The sequence below is a fragment of the Bison bison genome, unplaced genomic scaffold (genome assembly GCF_000754665.1).
Source record: "Bison bison bison isolate TAMUID 2011002044 unplaced genomic scaffold, Bison_UMD1.0 scf7180017864144, whole genome shotgun sequence".
Classification (NCBI taxonomy): Eukaryota; Metazoa; Chordata; class Mammalia; order Artiodactyla; family Bovidae; genus Bison; species Bison bison.
In genome coordinates, this window is record NW_011494716.1 from 5322489 (window position 1) to 5330518 (window position 8030).

An 8030-nucleotide genomic window follows, 5' to 3' on the forward strand; every position below is an offset into this window, starting at 1 on the left:
TAGTGCACTGGGATGACCCAGAGGGATGGTATGGGGAGGGAGGAGGGAGGAGGGTTCAGGATGGGGAACACATGTATACCTGTGGCGGATTCATTTTGATATTTGGCACAACTAATACAATTATGTAAAGTTTAAAAATAAAATAAAATTTAAAAAAAGAAAAAGAAAAGGACATCTTTTTTGGGTGTTAGTTCTAAAAGGTCTTGTAGGTCTTCATAGAACCATTCCACTTCAGCTTCTTCAGCGTTACTGGTTGGGGCATAGACTTGGATTACTGTGATATTGAATGGTTTGCCTTGGAAACGAACAGAGATCATTCTGTAGAGAGTAGCTAAAGCTAGGATGTAGGGGAAGGCCTGTCTCCAGGAAGGCCCCATCGGGTCCTGCAGGGTTACACACTAAGGATCTGAATAGAACAAAAAGACAGGGGAAGGGCAAATTTGCTTTCTCTGTTTGTTGAGACATCCATCTCTCCTGCCTCAGACACTGGTGCTCCCATCCTTGGGCCTTTGGATTCGAATTACACCCCAGATTTTCTGGTTTCCATCTTACCCCCTTAGCTCCCGCAGAAGAATTCAAAGATACTGTTATGTGTATTTCTTGAGGAGGAAACAGGATTCTGCTTTAAAGGCTACACTACAGTTTCTTAACGGCCCCTCCTTTGTTTCTGCATTCCCTCCCTTCTCTGATTAGCAACTGTTTGAATCTGCCCTCTGGAACTGAGGGAGGTCTAGGAGGCTGAAGTCTATTTCATGCAAATAGGAATTGGGGGGCCCAGAAAGGCTTTTGTGCCCAGGAGGGCCCCACAAAGTCCTGATCAATTTCAACCCAATAAGGCAGTTTACCTTCATCTTCCTCTACCTACTTCTCCAGATTCCTCTCCTCTCTGCCCCAACTGAACTTTAAACCCCAGGCCTACAGTGAGTTCCTGTACTTTCCCTTCTGTCTGGGATGATCAACCAGCCTTTCTGATTTCCTCTACACTTCTCCGTTTTGGCCAAGTACATATGGTAAAGTGCGTGCATGCTCAGTCGCTTAGTTATATCTGAGTCTCTGCAACCCCACAGACTGTAGCCCACCAGCCTCCTCTGTCCATGGGATTCTCCAGGCAAGAATACTTGAGTGGGTTGCCATTTTCTTCTCCAGGGAATCTTCCTGACCCAAGTGTTGCAGGAAGGGGGACCCCTTCCAGGGCCTGAATCTGGGCTCTTGTCTAACACTCGGAAATGAATTGTCTGAGGAGATACATGTGCTGACAAAGAGATTATTGGGAAAGGGTACCTGGGTGGAGAGCAGTAAGGTAAGGGAACCCAGGAGAACTGCTCTGCCACATGGCTCACAGTCTTGGGTTTCATGGTGATGGGATTAGTTTCCGGGTGGTCTTTGGCCAATCATTCTAATTCAGAGTCTCTCCTGGTGGCGCACGCATAGCTCAGCCAAGATGGATGCTAGCGAGAGGGATTCTGGGAAGTGGTGTCTCCTTTCGACCTTTCCTGAACTCTTCCAGTTGGTGGTGCCTTATTAGTTCTGTATTCCTTATCAGAATCTCCTGTCATAAAACAACTCATGCAAATGGTTACTATGGTGCCTGGCCAGGGTGGGCGGTTTCAATCAGTGTGCTTCCCCTAACACAAGGATCAACACCATATCTCCTGTGGCTCCTCCACTGTAGGCCAATTCTTTACTCCTGAGCCACTGGGGGCATCCTATATGGTAAAACATCCTTAGAGATCACTTCCTTCAGGAAATTCCTAAATTCCTCCCTAAGTTTCTGTCCACCCCCCAAACTGGATTAACTGGACCACCTCAGAGCAACCAAACTATTCTGAATTTACTTCAATTAAACTACTCAGTAGGGACTTCCCTACAGCATATTAAAAGGCAGAGACTTACTGACAAAGGTCCATATAGTCAAAACTATGGTTTTTCGAGTAGTCATGTATGGATGTGAGAGTTAGACCATAAAGAAAGCTGAGCATCGAAGAATTGATGCATTTGAACTGTGGTGTGTTGAGGACTCTTGACAGTCCCTTGGACTGCAGAGATCAAACCAGTCCATCCTAAAGGAAATCAGTCCTGAATATTCACTGGAAGGACTGATGCTGAAGCTGAAGCTCCAATACTTTGGCCACCTGATGTAAAGAGCTGATTCACTGGAAAAGACCCTGATGCTGGGAAAGATTGAGGGCAGGAGGAGACGGGGGTGGCAGAGGATGAGATGGTTGGATGGCATCACTGACTCAATGGACATGAGTTTGAGCAAACTCTGGAAGTTGGTGATGGACAGGGAGGCCTGGCGTGCTGCAGTCCATGGGGTCGCAAAGAGTCGGACATGACTGAGTGACTGAACTGAACTGAACTGAGGGACTTCCCTGGTCCAGTGGTTGAGAATCTGCCTTACAATGCCTTGGACTCGGGTTCCATCCCTGGTTGGGGGAATAAGATCCCACATGCCAGGGGGCCACTAAGCCTGTACCCCACAAATAGGGAGTTTGTGTGCTGCAACCAAGACCCTGCATGCTGCAATTGCAACTAACACCCAACACAGTCAAATAAATAAAATATATATTTTAAAGTACTCAGCAGAGTGCAAAACCATTAGCGGTTGGCTTACTCATCTCTCCTACCTGAAGGGCAGGGACATACTAGGTGTTAAAGGCTGCTTTATCTTGTCATCTTCATTCACAATCACTCACTCACTTGATAGTTGTTTAGCACTTGCCATGTATCAGAATCTGTACTAGAAACAAAGAATATAGAAATGAGGAAGACAGACACTGGTCTTAGTAGAGCGACTGAATGTGTGAGTATTAGTCGTTCAATAGTGTCTGACTCTTTGCATCCCCATGGACTGTAGCCCGCCAGGCTCCTCTATCCACGGGATTCTCCAGGCAAGAATACTGGAGTAGGTAGCCATTCCCTTCTCCAGAGGATCTTTGAAACCCAGGGATTGAACCCATGTCTCCTGCTTTGCAGGCGGATTCTTCATTGTCTGAGCCACCAGGGAAGCCCCTGGTCTTAGAAGGCACTCATTAAATATCAGCTGAATGAATACATCCCTCTGAAGTTTTTAGAAAACATTGAACCTAAACTTCTCCTGTTCAGATTGAAATGCAGAATTTCCCAAATAAGGTCTGGCAGCTCAGATCCGGTAACGTGGCTTCCTCCAGAATCCAGTCCCCCGACTCTGGGTCCATGATTTTTCCCACAGCACCAGCCTCCTTGGCTCTCTCTAAGGGGCTCAGTATCCAGCTCCCTCCAAAACTTCAGGAGGAGGGAGGGAAAGCCTGCTGGCTGCAGTGACCTGGTCTGATTACTCCACTGATTGTTCTAGGCATCTCCAACTCTGTGTTTCTGCATCAGTGACTGGATGAGTGACCTTGAGCAAATCACTTACTCCCCCTGAGTCCCATTTTTTCATCAACAGAGCAAAATCTCATGTGAAGATCAAAGGACATCATGGCTGGAAAAGCTGTTGAAAAGAATCAAAGGGAATCATATTTTTCTGCATCCTGTTTGGGCAGCTCACTCTGATGTAAAGCAGGATTATACAATATGCGAGTCACCCAAGCCCTGTGTCCATTACCTGTCATCCTTACAGAAAAGGTATAATGGAGGAGCTTGGGCTTGGAGTCAGATGACAAAATCCCAAACCCTGACTCTTTCTTCCTAGAGGTGTGCTTTCCTCATAATGCTTTATCCCACTACACCCCAGTTCCTTTGTCAGGAAATAGGAATAATAGTTATAAACCTAGGGTATTACATATATAAAGAACTTAGCACACTTGGGGATTTCCCTGGTGGTCCAGTGGGTAAGATTCTACGCTTCTACTGCATGGCGTACAGGGGTGATCCCTGGTCAGGAAGCTAAGATCCCACTTGCTTCGAGGTGTGGCCTAAAAATAAAGAATTTAGCACCCTGCCTAGTGCTCAATTCATCTTAACTGTCTGTTCAATCATTCATTCATTCAATATTTACTGAACACTTATTAGGTGTTAGAGACTGTCTAGGCATGAGGAACACAGAGGTGCAATATACATGAGCCAGACAGATGCTCTCCGCTCTTAGCAACCTTACTCTACCTGCAGGAAAGCCTGGCATGCTGCAGTCCCTGGGGTCACAAAGTGTCAGACACAACTTTGCCACTGAACAACAGCAACAACTCTACTGGGGGGAATAAATACTACCCAGTTATTTCCACAAATTAGTATAAATTAAAACTGTGACAACTGCTAAAGGTAAGAATACAGTGAGCCAGGAGGATATAGAACGGTGTATGTTGTAGACACTGAAGGATTGACAGGAGAAGTAAAGCTCACCTTCCTTCAAAATAAAGCAGAAATAGAAACGTCAAAGCAGAAATAGAAACATGCCCTTGTGGCAGAAAGTGAAGAAGAACTAAAGAGCCTCTTGATGAAAGTGAAAGAGGAGAGTGAAAAAGTTGGCTTAAAACTCAACATTCAGAAAACTAAGATCATGGCACCTGGTCCCATCACTTCGTGGCAAATAGATGGGGAAACAATGGAAACAGTGAGAGACTTTATTTTGGGGCGCTCCAAAATCATTGCAGATGGTGACTGCAGTCATGAAATTAAAAGACGCTTGCTCCTTGGAAGAAAAGCTATGACCAACCTAGACAGCATATTAAGAAACAGAGACATTACTTTGCCAACAGGTCCGTCTAGTCGAAGCTATGGTTTTTCCAGTGGTCATGTATGGATGTGAGAGTTGGACCATAAAAAAAGCTGAGCGAGGAAGAATTGATGATTTTGAACTGTGGTGTTGGAGTAGACTCTTGAGAGTCCCTTGGACTGGAAGGAGATCCAACGAATCCATCCTAAAGGTCCTGAATATTAACTGGAAGGACTGATGCTGAAGCTGAAACTCCAAAACTTTGCCCACCTGATGCAAAGAACTGACTCATTGGAAAAGACCCTGATACTGGGAAAGACTGAAGGTGGGAAGAGAAGGGGATGACAGAGGATTAGTTGGTTGGATGGCATCACCAACTTAATGGACATGAGTTTGAGTAAGCTCCAGCAGTTGGTGATGGACAGGGAAGCCTGGTGTGCTGCAGTCCATGGAGTCGCAAGGAGTCAGACACAACTGAGCGACTGAACTGAACTGAACAAGGGAAGTCAATATAGGCAGGTAAGAAAGTAAAGTAAAGATAATAACTTTATTAAACACCTTCTTCCTGACAGGCACTGATCTTATCATATTGAAAATAAAAGTGAAAGTGTTAGTCACTCATTTCATGTCCGACTCTTTGCAAGCCCATGGACTGGAGCCCACCAGACTCCTCTGTCCTTGGAATTCTCCAGGCAAGAAGTCAGTAGCCATCCCCTTCTCCAGGGGATCTTTGAAACCTAGGGATCGAACCCAGGTCTCCCACACTGCAGATTCTTTACCTTCTGAGCCACCCGGGAAGCCCAGGAGTGGGAGTGGATAACCATTCTCTTGAATAATTATCTTATTTAACACTCCCATCTATGGCACAAGGTGATACTATCATCATTTTCTGCATGAATAAAATTGAATCTCACTAAATATGTGATTTTTCCAGGAATGTATGGCCTATATGTGAGGGAGTCAAAATTTACACCCAAGTCAGTTACTTTTTTATAATTAAGTATACTTGATTTATAATGTTGTGCTAGTTTCTAATGTACAGCAAGGTGACTCATATATATATATATTCTTTTTTAGATTCTTTTCCATTATGGTCTATTACAGGGTACTGAATATAGTTCCCTGTGCTATACAATAGGACCTGTTCTTTATCTGTTTTATATATAGTAGTTTGTTCATCCCAAACTTCTAATTTATCCGTTCCCAACCCTCTTTCCCCTTTGTAACCATAAGTTTGTTTTCTATGTCTGTGAGTCTTTTCTGTTTTGCACCTAAGTTCATTTGTATCAAATTTTAGATTCTACATGTAAGTGATGTCATATGATATCTGCCTTTCTTTCTGACTTAACTTCACCTAGTCTGATAATCTCTAGATCCATCCATATTGCTGCAAAGGGCACTATTTCATTCTTCTTTATGGCAGAGTAGTATTCCATTGTGTATATAGATCACATCTTTTTCCATTCATTTGTTGATGGGCTTTTATTAATAGGTTGCTTCAATGTCTTGGCTACTGTAAATAGTGATGCATTGAATATTGGGGTACATGTATCTTTTCAAATTATGGTTTTCTCCAGATAGATGTCCAGGAATGAGACTGCTGGATCATACAACATGTTGCTTTTTACTGCCAGCTATCCTCCTGGTTCTGTAATTCAGAAACACAGAAAACATATTTGAAATGTAACTTAAAGACCAGTCAAAATGGGGTAGATGATACTTGTAGGGAAATAGTAGTTGGAAAGAAAATGCTGGGTTCAGCGTTTGAGGGGCAGACTGAAAGTCAGGCTCAGAGGTCTGAATCTGTCCTACATGTAATTGGTAGCCTTTGAAGGCATTTGAGGGCTTCCCAGGTGGCTCAGTGGTAAAGAATCCGCCTGCCAAGCAAGAGACCTGGGTTCAATCCCTGGGTCAGGAAGATCTCCTGAAGGAGGAAATGGCAACTCACTCCAGTATTCTTGCCTAGAGAATCCCATGGACAGAGGAGCCTGATGGGCTACAGTCCACGGGATCATGAAGAGTCAGACATGACTGAGCAGACACATATCCTGAAGACTTTTGTAGATGAGTATCCAATAGCCCCACTCCACCTCACAGAATTGACCTAAAGGCTAACCTTTGGAGCTGAGCAGTACCCCAAGGCAAATGTGAAAACAGTTAAATAGGAAAATGAGAGTATTTGTTTGATCGTGAAGATGCTGCAATACAACTCGTTTTTCACCTTTAATGTAGAGTGCTTGGTCTCAGCATATGTCCCTAGATAAGGTACCTCCTGCTGATAAGATTGTTTAGACAAAGGAGAGTGAGCTTTGCCCAAAATATCTCAAATCCTGTTGACTAGTCATTGAATTCTGGGCTTTGCAACCTCCCTGGCCAGTTATACATCACATGGTAGACTCAAAACTTGCCTGAGGCTCTGAATGCCGAAGCTGCATGTCAGAAATGCTTTGGCAAGATATATATGGCTTTTAATTTGCAAGAGGGAGAGTACGTGTATGTGTGCATGTGTAACGCGTGGGGGAAAGATTTATATGGTTCAGAATTCCAGGCTGGGAAACAGTGTGAATTTCTGTGAGTAAATCTACTCAGATGTTCCACGGGAACCGTTTCCAGTGGGAACAAGTGATTTTATTATGTTTTTGTTCTTGCAAAAGCCCTAGTCATCTGCCAAAAGTTAATGGCCAAGGAATGACAGAGGTGGAGAAAGCACAGGGGATACAAAAAGGCTATGTCCATGCTAGTTTGTGTATGTTCTTCAGTTAAGGAAGTCAGAGTAGGACGTGAGTATTTATTCACCCACAAAGAGTTTTTCTGGGGTTCTGGAAAGAAAAGGCAGCTTTCTTCCCTCTGAACAGGATCATTTGCCCCAATTACTGATGACAGCCAGGAATCAGCCTTAACATGAGCTGAGGCTGGGGTGGGGGCGGGGGGGAAGTGTAGAAAAGAAGAGAATCAGGTCAGCATCTTAATCACCCAGCCAGACCTTCATCTTGATTTCCAGTTAGGGGAGATAATACATGGATGCAGTATTTAAGCCAGCTTGAGGCTATTACCTATTGCTTGCAACTCAAGGTATCTTTTTCTTTTTTGACTGTGTCAAGAGCTTCTGGGATCTTAGTTCCCCAACCAGGGATCGAACCCGAGCCCCCTGCAGTGAAAGTGCAGAGTCCTAACCGCTGGACCACCAGGGATGTTCCACAGAGCGTCCTTCTAATGCAAGAGATAAGTAGTATGACATTGTCTGATGGTCTGACCTTTATCCAGACTGTGGCTTCTGAACCTTGGTGTTTTTGACATTACGGGATATTGTGATGCACGTTGTGGGATGTTTAACAATGTCCCCAGCCTCGACCCACTAGGTGCCAGTAAGATCCCTTCCCCTAGCTGTGACAACCAC

The 8030-nt window shown here is 44.3% G+C and overlaps 1 non-coding gene across 1 annotated transcript; it reads right to left on the reverse strand.

Annotated features, from left to right (window-relative positions):
* Positions 1-7751: 7751 nt before the first annotated feature.
* Positions 7752-7824, reverse strand: TRNAE-UUC. Its single transcript has one exon. It is a non-coding gene; the product is annotated as a tRNA-Glu (tRNA).
* Between the last annotated feature and the right edge of the window lie 206 nt (positions 7825-8030).